Consider the following 9,905-nt stretch of genomic DNA (forward strand, 5'->3'; position numbering starts at 1 on the left):
TGGGCCCCCACAGTGCAGCACCCAGGCCAGGCCTTCAGTGTGGCGACGTAACCATGGGGGTTTCAGGAGGTCACCAAGTCCCTGCTTGTACTGGGTCCCGGGTCTCCCACTGTCAAATGAGGCCTGGGCAGGTGGCTGTCATTGCTTGGCTTCTGCTGAGGAGACCCTGTGTGGAATCCCAGTGTATACACACGTTAAAAGGGGGCAGTTCTGCAGGAAGCCTGGCTCTCCCCCAGCAGCCATGGCCACTTGCTCCCAAGGTAACTTCCTGAGGCGTATGTGAGGTTTTGTGGAAGACAAAAACCAAACACAAATCCACCATATACGTGTGTGGTTACAGCATTGATACATCCGTTCTCAGGCCAGGTTCCCATTCCTCGGATTCCACGTTTCTTCAAAAAGTAGGTCCAAAACATGTTCTGGTGAAGAACCGTGGCCTTTGGGTGATATTCCATAGAGCCTGCTCAAAAACAGGGCTTGGGCTAAGTTCACTTCCTCGGGCTCTGGAGTCAGCATTCTAATTTTGGAGTCAGCATTCTAATTATTCTAATTATGGTGAGACCCTCCTCTCCTCTCGGGCCTTCGCCCTTCACCCACCAAGGCCTGGTCATTCCTCTTCAACCCCAGCATCCCCCCCCAGGTTCCTGCGTAGGCTTCGGCTTCCAGGAACTCTGCCTTGGAGTGTGGTTGTCTCCGTGACCAGCAAGCAGGAGGCCACGGCCGTCCCACCCTTGGGGCTCTCACATGGTGAGTGGCTTGGAGGACGCCCTCCATGTGGAGCTCAGGGCCACCACCCCAACGGGGCCTGCAAGGGTGGGCTTGTGCCTATCACTCATGCCTTCCCGGCTACCTCGGCCCGGTGAGAGTTAAGCACTGCGCCAAGTGCTCACAGCTGGGTCCCAAGATCCAGCTCCGCGAGGCTGCCCAGTGCAGAGCAGAGGGCAGAGAGCAGAGAGCAGAGAGCAGAGGGCAGAGGGCAGAGAGCAGAGAGCAGAGGGCAGAGGGCAGAGGCAGCCTGGGTGAGCCAGCCACTGCCCCAACCTGAGGTCTCCCAGCAGCACCAGGTCTGGAAAATGCGAATCCCAAGAAACATAAAAGAAACCCTGAGGATCACAAAGAAAGCTGCACTCTGGAGAAACAAATACATAAAGAAAAATAAAAAGGAGAAGAGGAGCAAGTTCGGCTTAGGTACGGAGAGGAAGGAAAAAATATTTTATTTATGATCAAACATACAGGTTCCTCTGAGAATGTGCGACACAGGCACCTTTTCCCCTTTGCCTGCATGTGCATCAGTTCTCATCAGGAAACAATTCTCTCTCTCTCCCTCTCTCTGCCCAGCCTTCCTCTCCATCCTCTCTCTGCCCAGCCTTCCTCTTCATTCTCTCTCTGCCCAGCCTTCCTCTCCATCCTCTCTCTCTCCCTCTCTCTGCCCAGCCTTCCTCTCCATCCTCTCTCTCTCCCTCTCTCTGCCCAGCCTTCCTCTCCATCCTCTCTCTGCCCAGCCTTCCTCTCCATTCTCTCTCTCTCCCTCTCTCTGCCAAGCCTTCCTCTCCATCCCAACCAGAAACAGTGCACAGCAGCAAACAATGGCACTAACAAAGGAATCAAACTCTTTAAAGATTCCACAAAATACTCACTCTGTCCCCGACCCCACCTCCTATACCAGTTTTGCTCTGAATAATTAATGCTTTGAGTAGATTTTTAACCTTCTGAATCTGAGCCCTTGACCTGCGCCTTTGGAAATGAAGATGAACATGTAACCACTGCCCTGGAGAGGGCCCCTTTTCTGTAGCTGAAGGCGAGGTTCCTGGAAGCACAGGGCCCTTGTCGTTTCACCCTCAGTGGGAATGGGGGTTCCTGGAAGCACGAGGCCCTTGTTTCACCCTCAGTGGGAATGGGGGTTCCTGGAAGCACGAGGCCCTCACGGGGGAAGGGCGGGCACCTGCGGCGCCATCGGAGGTTTTCTTTTTCGTTCTCATGTGAACACAACACAGGCACCTTTTCAGTGTTTGTAAACTACCGTTTCTATTCCAACCATACATGCGAACGCTTCCATTACTGGGATGGTCCTGTCTATTCCGAATGTACATGCAAACGCTTCCATTACTGGGATGGTCCTGTCTCAGCTGAGCTTCACTTTGGGCAAAAGCTGACATTCCCTGGCTTTGTAAGATGGTGAGAAAGACTTAGTTAATCCAAGGGTTGGATGAATTTATGAAAAAAGAAGTGAGTGGGGGTGGTCTTAATAGATTCTACAACTTTCTGCACGGTGAGACAGATTTGCTTATTATTTTTCTGATTTTGAAGAAAAGATTAGTTCTTAAAGGAAGGGATGGTATTTTTTATATTAAAGAGGCCGAAATGCTACAGCTTTATACACACACACCCCCAGCAAGTCAGTACAAATGCTTTACCCCTTCAACATAAACTCCATTTCCCTGCGTAGCTCTCCAAAGATTCTCCAGGAGCCTGCGTCCGGCTCAGGGACGCCAAGTGCAGCAGCCAACGCTGCAGATGCACTCGCGGCTGAAGGGCTCACAGGGCCAGGGGTGCCCGCCTCATCAGGACAGCACCTGAGTTTTGGGGGGATGATACCCTCCATATAGAAACCAGGCAGTGCCAATATTCCGTGGTTCCTCAATTATTTACCCCCTCCCCTCTGGGCCATCCCCAAAAGCGGACGGATCCATGCGGCCCCATCCCCACTCTTGCCCCTGTACAACTGCTCACTGTTTAAGGCCCCTTAGCGTGGGCCCAGTTCACAATTTCACAGATGAGCTTTGGCCTTAGTACACAGGATGCTCTCCACAGGCCTGGCTGTGTGTGCTGTTACCGAGATGGAAATAACAGCTTATGAGCTGAAGTTAGTTTACACTACTTGAAAAATTCAGTCAAGCTTGGAAACAAAACCTTGTCTGTTAACATGTACACACCAAGTTCAAACAGTACTGGCTCCAGCGCTGAGTAAACTCAGAGCCCTTCAAAGCTGCAAGGCTTTCAGCAAAAGTACATGGCTCAGAAAAAAAGAAACCTGAATCCAATTCACACAAAAACGCGAAAGCCCCGGGGCAGCTGGCTGTCGGACTAACCTGCACCCAAAGTTTCTGGATAGAGCAGCCATCTCTGGGATGTTCTAACCCGCACCCAAAATTTCTGGCTAGAGCAGCCTTCTTTGGGATGTTCAAAGCAACTTTCAGGAATTTTCAATCATCAGAAGCAACCCCCAAAGTGGCTATTATCGAATCATTTAAAAAAAATACACAGTTGGGAGTGAACTGAATTTTTATTACTCTTTTCATGAACCGAATCTAATCTGCTACAAAGCGTTCTTCTATTTAAAACATACTGTATATTTGAGAGGTAGGAAAAACAGTTTATCAAAGAGGTAATCCAATATTCGCTTAAGCAGCTGAATACAACTTGTAGCCTTGAATGACCACTGAGTGATTTTCCTACAACCAAGGCGGTGTGGGAGGGTTGGGGCAAGAAGGTGGATTTCTTTTGAATCTGAGAAGCTGTGTGGATTGAGGACATCACACCTCAGCTCTCAGATGCCCAGAATCACAAGAACACACCACCTGATTCCTCCTTATTCGTGTGGCAGCTACGACCGCTCCAGACATGCACAGCACAAGCACTACACTTACTGTTTCCATTATTATCTGTAAACCATAAAAGCAGAAATGCGACCTGCACATCATGGGCTTACACTCCCAGGCTCCCCAAGCCTGCACCTCAAATACAGCCTCGAATCCAACCTTCAGCCAGAAACACGGAGGTGGAGGAGGGCGAGCCCCATTTCATAGAGGAGAAAATGTAGGCTCAAAGGGTGACAGAGAACTGAATCCACAACTGGATGTCTCCAAAGCCTGTGTTAATTTTTAATAGACCACGTTGCTTCCCAATTAAATCAGAATTACTTGTAGGGAGTTGGTAATTCTCATGTCCGCGCATCAGAGTTGCTCATGTTGCATCGCTATAGTGACACACCCAAGGGATGCACAGGGAAAGCAGCGCATATGCATTGGGTGTGTGTAAATTTGCACTCCAGTCTATCTGCGAAAAAGGCTCCTGTAAAATCGGCACACAATTGTGTCCTGAGCCCTGGGCAGTGTGTGAGGTGTAATTGACGCTGTAAAATATTTTTGATAAGGTATTCAGAGTGAGACATTCCACACAGAAAGTGCTGTTACTTTATATTAAGAGTCTATAATTCACAGACTGGAGAGATGTTGCTTAGGAGCCGAACATTCTGTTGAATTTAAGAGTCTTTGGGAAAGTTATTAATTTGTGAAATGCGGTGCTATTCTGAAAAGCACAGTATCAGTTATATATACCGAATTATGCCAATTCTCTATTTTTCACTGATGAATGAGGTGCGAATGATTGAAATGAGAATAACTTTTATTAGAGTTGTCGCTATTACAACTTAGTTTTGAAGTAAAGGGCTGATGCTAGAAAGCCTGAGCTCTGTTTCTCACCCATCACTGGCTCATAAAGACTATCTTAGTGTTTCATTTGCTCAATGGGGGATTTCCTGCACTGTTTACATAACACTGTGCATTTATGACGAGCTCTGTAATTATTTTTAGCCACCTTAGTGGCTCTCAGAGGAGAGCAAAATCCTGGTGTCCATGGGACAGATGGAGGGTGAGGGCCAGGGAGGTCAGTGGCTCTCGTGCTACCATTTCTCTGCAAGCTCAGGAAATTAGTTCCAGGGCTGGACTGCATCCAGGGATCCACGTCAGCTCTCTGGGCACTGCCCTCACGCCGGTGTTGCCTTGCAAAGGGAGGTTGTGAGGGCTTCAATAATGCCAGAGGGATGGCTGCTCTGTTAGGGCAATAAAGGCCTGAGGCATAATTGTGGAAAGGGGGCTTTTCAACCCTCGCTGCCAGCTTTGGCTTCGGCGGAGCCACCTGATGCCAAGGAAGAGGGAATTCAGGATTCCCCCCACCCCACCGTGCCACGTCACTGTGGACGGAGTCTCACTCTGTCGCCCAGGCTGGAGTGCAGTGGCGTGATCTTGGCTCACTGCAGGCTCCACCTCCCGGGTTCACGCCATTCTCCTGCCTCAGCCTCCCGAGCAGCTGGGGGACAACAGGCGCCCGCCACCACGCCCGGCTATTTTTTTTTTTTTTTTTTTTTTTTTTTTTAGTAGAGACAGGGTTTCACTGTGTTATCCAGGATGGTCTTGATCTCATGACCTTGTGATCTGCCTGCTTCAGCCTCCCAAAGTGCTGGGATTACAGGCGTGAGCCACCGCGCCTGGCCGAGAAGTCAAGTCTTTCAGAACATACCTAAAGAAGATAGCATCCGTGGTGCAGGGAGCACGTGCCTCACCAGGCATCACCACACCCACCACAGCTCCTTGTGTGTGGATGCCTTTGCTACCCAGGACAGTCATACGAGGAAGCCACTGGGGTCAGTCCCGTGCACAAACGGCGTGTCAAGAAATTAAATGACTTCCTCAAGGCCCCACAACTACCTTCAGCAAAGCTGAGATTCCCAGCCTTCTCTCTGCTCCCTGAGACTGACTCTGAATTGCTTTTCTGCTAGGGATGAAAACAAGAACAGAAACAGTGGAAACTAATCACGGTTTTTAAAGTTTTACATAACCACTTAATTATAATATGCCTGCCCCAAAAGCACTCCTATTGTCCTAACATATGGTAACTTATTTGTTTAATTTTCTAAGTATTTTCAGGGACGGGCGGAGGGAGAGCATCAGGATAAAGAGCCAAAGCATGTGGGGCTTCATACCCAGGGGATGGGTTGATCTGTGCAGGAAAATAATAATAATAATAATAAGTATTCATGGAAACATGGAGCTCTTTCTCTACTTCATAGTCTTTTTTTTCCCCCCCAGTACTTGTGATTTTTCTTTAAATATCAAATATTATCATCATGGAAGAAATATGCACAGTCCATCAAGCTTGCCTGTCAGGAGCATTTGCACCCTACAGACCAGCCAGGGAGGCAGAGTGCGGCCCGGGTCTGTGGGTTAGGAGGCCTCGAATGCCGTCCCAGTGCGGGTGAAATATGCTATGTTCCTTTACACTGTCCCCTGTGGGCCTGGTTTCCCTATGAGAAGGTGAGGACTTGGCTCAGCTCCTTAAGTGCTGTTCAGCTTCAGGTTAGAACTCTATTAAATAACAATCCGACACCTTCAGATTCCTCCTCTACCCTCCATGAAATCAGTGCTAGCACCTTGTGCATTTCATTTTAGCTCCAATTTTTTTTTTTTTTTTGAGACAGAGTCTCACTCTGTTGCCCAGGCTGGAGTGCTGGAGTGCAGTGGCATGATCTCAGCTCACTGCAGCCTCCGCCTCCCAGTTTCAAGCGATTTTCCTGCCACAGCCTCCCGAGTAGCAGAGATTACAGGCACTCGCCACCACACTTAGCTAATTTTTGTATTTATAGTAGAGACGGGATTTCACCGTGTTGGCCAGGCTGGTCTGGAACTGACCTCAAGTGATCCGCTCACCTTGGCCTCCCGAAGTGCTGGAATTACAGGCGTGAGCCACCGCGCCCGGCCTTGGCTGATATCTTAATGTTCGTATCGTACTTTTTCCCAGAGCCTGTCGTGCCCTGCACAGCTCCCTGACCAGCTCAGGTCGGATCAGGGAGGTCGTTTGATCCTGTGTACACCGCAGCTGACCGCGTGTGCAGCAGGACCCTCGGCATGCTCTCGGGGGCTGCTGTCCGGGAAACACAGGCAAGCTGTCGGCTGTGGTGGAGGCTTCAGGCTTAGGTCCTGGGGGGCGGCGCCTCCAGTTCTCCCTCTGGGTCCCCGCGGGAATCCCGGCACTGCCTGTAAAGGCCCAGCCCTCCCCTCACTTGGCTTAAACCGCTGGGCGTTTCCTTCCACAGGTCAGAGAGCCCCAAACAAAACACGCATTGAAACCTGCCTCCAGGAGCTCTCGGGCCTGCACAGGGCTGACCGGCACCCCTGGAGCCTGTCCACCTCTGGAAGGGCAGTTGCACGGCTCTGAGCACCGACCGAAACCCCTCGACCTGGAGAGGCCGCCTGCATGGGGCCGACGTTGCACAGGCTGACCTTGTAGGGCGGTGGGTGGGGGATGCGCGGCAGGAGGCACAGCCAGGGCGCTCCTCCGGTGCTGGTGTGTCTAGTTCACGGTGTCCACCCTGTCATCCACCGATTGTTCTTCGGGTCCGTTGGTAATAATATCTCCCGCATGGATGGACTCTTCCCAGAGCCTCATGGGTGCTGAATGAAACCCAGGGAATGGCCTTCACTGGACACTTTGTTTTGTTTTTTCTGCTTATGAAAGGCAGGGCCCAGATAGTTTCATTTTCACAGGGACATCTGTAAACACGCACTTTGATTTACACTGGAAAGAGCCAATGGTTCTCATTTACAGAGGGTCAAGCTCCAGGAGGGACGCAAGGGGACGCTTTGGAAAATAAAGTTCCTCCTTTTACTCCTGTGGGTCTGATGTGCTCTGTGAAGTTCGAACACTGTATCGACCGTCTCAGCTCTCAGGACAGCGTGTGACACCTTCCATCACTGGGAGCAAACTCCTCTGTGCAGGAGCACCTGATTCTGCCAGGGCAGGTCAGGAGGTGACACTCCGCAGAGGTAGGTGATACCCCGCGGAGGCAGGTGATACGGAGCTCTGGGGAGACCACCAGGGTGGGAGGGGAGAGCGCCAGGAACGGCCACTGTGTCGAAGCTGCTCCCATGCGCCCCTTAAGGGAGACGTCCACAGAAGGAGAAGAGTGGGATCCCTTGACCACAGAGGCTGCCTTGGGCCATGTCCCTTCTGGACATACAAATGTCCCATGAGCTGAGCCATGTGTATCCTACGATACCCCAGATATCCCAATAAGCAGAGCCCCTGTGGGACAGCGAGTGAGGCTGAGGATGAACAAGCTTTGAAGCCTTTTTGAAAAACTACTAGCTCTCAAAACACAAAGTGCATGCAAACAAGAAGTTAATTTGTTATAACTTTTATGTTATAAAAGTAGATTTTTTTATGTAAGAAAAGGTAAGAATAAACTTAAATTATCCTATAATTGTGGATATTTACTTGGGCTCAGACACTGAAAAGAAAATCAGAATTTCCTCTTTAAATTCTCTTTTTCCCATGTTCTTCCAGGAAATTCACTCTCAGGAGTGTGTTCCACTCAGGCGGACTTGGCCTGCGCTGTGAGTCAATTTGAAGAGGGTGTGTTGGCTTCGGCTGGTTGACCTTCAGAAGTCTGAGAAGGCCAATGTCCCACTGAATAAACTACAGATGAAAGAGACTCATGGGTCCCCAGAAGGAGGCATATGGCTGCTCTTGGGATCTTGACTTTTGAAATATTTGTTTAAAGCAAACACTTGCAGTGGCCGTGGAAAGCCTCCCATTTCCTCTGGACCCTCAGCCTCTCCCTCGCAGGGCACCAGGGTCTCTCCCTCAGGGATAATGAGGCGGGAGAGGCTTTTGTTTATTCTTCAGGAGTCTCTGAGAGTTCACAGTCATGTTAAAAATTAACCTGGGGCCAGGCGCAGTGGCTCATGCCTGTAATCCCAGCATTCTGGGAGGCCGAGGCACAGGCGGATCACCTGAGGTCAGGAGTTCAAGACCAGCCTGGCCAACGTGGATAAACCCCATCTCTACTAAAAATACAAAAATTAGTCGGGCGTTGTGGTGGGCGCCTGTAGTCCCAGCTACTCAGGAGGCTGAGGCAGGAGAATCGCTTGAACCTGGGAGGCAGAAGTTGCAGCAAACCGAGGTTGTGCCACACTGCACTCCGGCCTGGGTGACGGAGTGAGACTCTGTCTCCAAAAAAAAAAAAAAAAACATTAAAAAGAAGAAAAAGGAGGCTGGGCATGGTGGCTCACACCTGTAATCCCAGCACTTTGGGAAGCCGAGGCAGGCTGATCACCTGAGGTCAGGAGTTCAAGACCAGCCTGGCCAACATGGTGAAACCCGGTCTCTACTAAACATACAAAAAATTAGCCGGGCGTGGTGGCAGACTCCTGTAATCCCAGCTATTCGGGAGGCTGAGGCAGGAGAATTGCTTGAACTCGGGAGGCAGAGGTTGCGGTGAGCCAAGATCGCGCCACTGCACTCCAGCCTGGGCGACAGAGTGAGACTGTGTCTCAAAAACAACAACAACAACAAAATTAGCCTGGGCTCAGACCAGCTGTGGGCTCTGCTGGGCTCTCCTCAGAGTCCTCGGTCACACCGGCTGACATTTTGCCTGGTCCTGGCCCCCAGGCCTAGATGGCCTCAACCTGCAGGAAGGGAGGGCCTCAACCTGCAGGAAGGGAGGGCCTCAACCTGCAGGAAGGGAGGGCCTCCTGATTCCCGACTCCAGAGTCTGGAATCACCAGACTGGGACAAATCCATCTTCTGCCGCTGAAACGTAGCAGCATCTTAAAGCCCAAAGTGCCCCTTTCTCTGTATTTGCAAATACAAGTTTATTATTTTCTAGAAAGAGACTCCTTACAATGAACAAAGTGCAAAGCAGTGTCAATATTTTACTAGGCCTGAGCCTCACGCGGGTGATGCCTGCATTTCTGGCTCAGCTCTGCACTTGAGCTGTAAATAAGCGTTCCTTGAGATGTAAAAGGAAAAGGAAAACCGTCCGACAAATGTGTTTGGTGGATTATGACACCATGACGCGTGGCCTCGGGTTCCTCACTTTGAAAAGTATCCTTCAAGTAGCACAGAGCGGGCGGTTTGTCTCACGCTGGAGAAGGAATTCAGACGCAAAGCCCCCCGCAGCCTCAGGGTGGAGGCGCACCAGGCTCCCGGGTTCTCTCCGTGAAGGAAATTGACGAAGCCTTCCCGAAGGCTGATTTCTAACTGCCTAATGCTTCCAACGAGGTGGAGCTGTGGGCACAGTCTCCCCTGAAAAGCTGAAGACACGCGCGGAGAGTGGGCACTGGACA

At 50.6% G+C, this 9,905-nt stretch overlaps 1 long non-coding RNA gene across 1 annotated transcript; it reads left to right on the forward strand.

Annotated features, from left to right (window-relative positions):
• Positions 1-610: 610 nt before the first annotated feature.
• LOC115832519 lies at positions 611-8,787 on the forward strand. Its single transcript, XR_004028037.1, has 5 exons — positions 611-747; positions 5,157-5,670; positions 5,868-6,092; positions 6,872-7,577; positions 8,122-8,787. It is a non-coding gene; the product is annotated as an uncharacterized LOC115832519 (long non-coding RNA).
• Positions 8,788-9,905: the final 1,118 nt, after the last annotated feature.

This window comes from Nomascus leucogenys, chromosome 3 (assembly GCF_006542625.1).
Source record: "Nomascus leucogenys isolate Asia chromosome 3, Asia_NLE_v1, whole genome shotgun sequence".
In the NCBI taxonomy this organism is placed as follows: Eukaryota; Metazoa; Chordata; class Mammalia; order Primates; family Hylobatidae; genus Nomascus; species Nomascus leucogenys.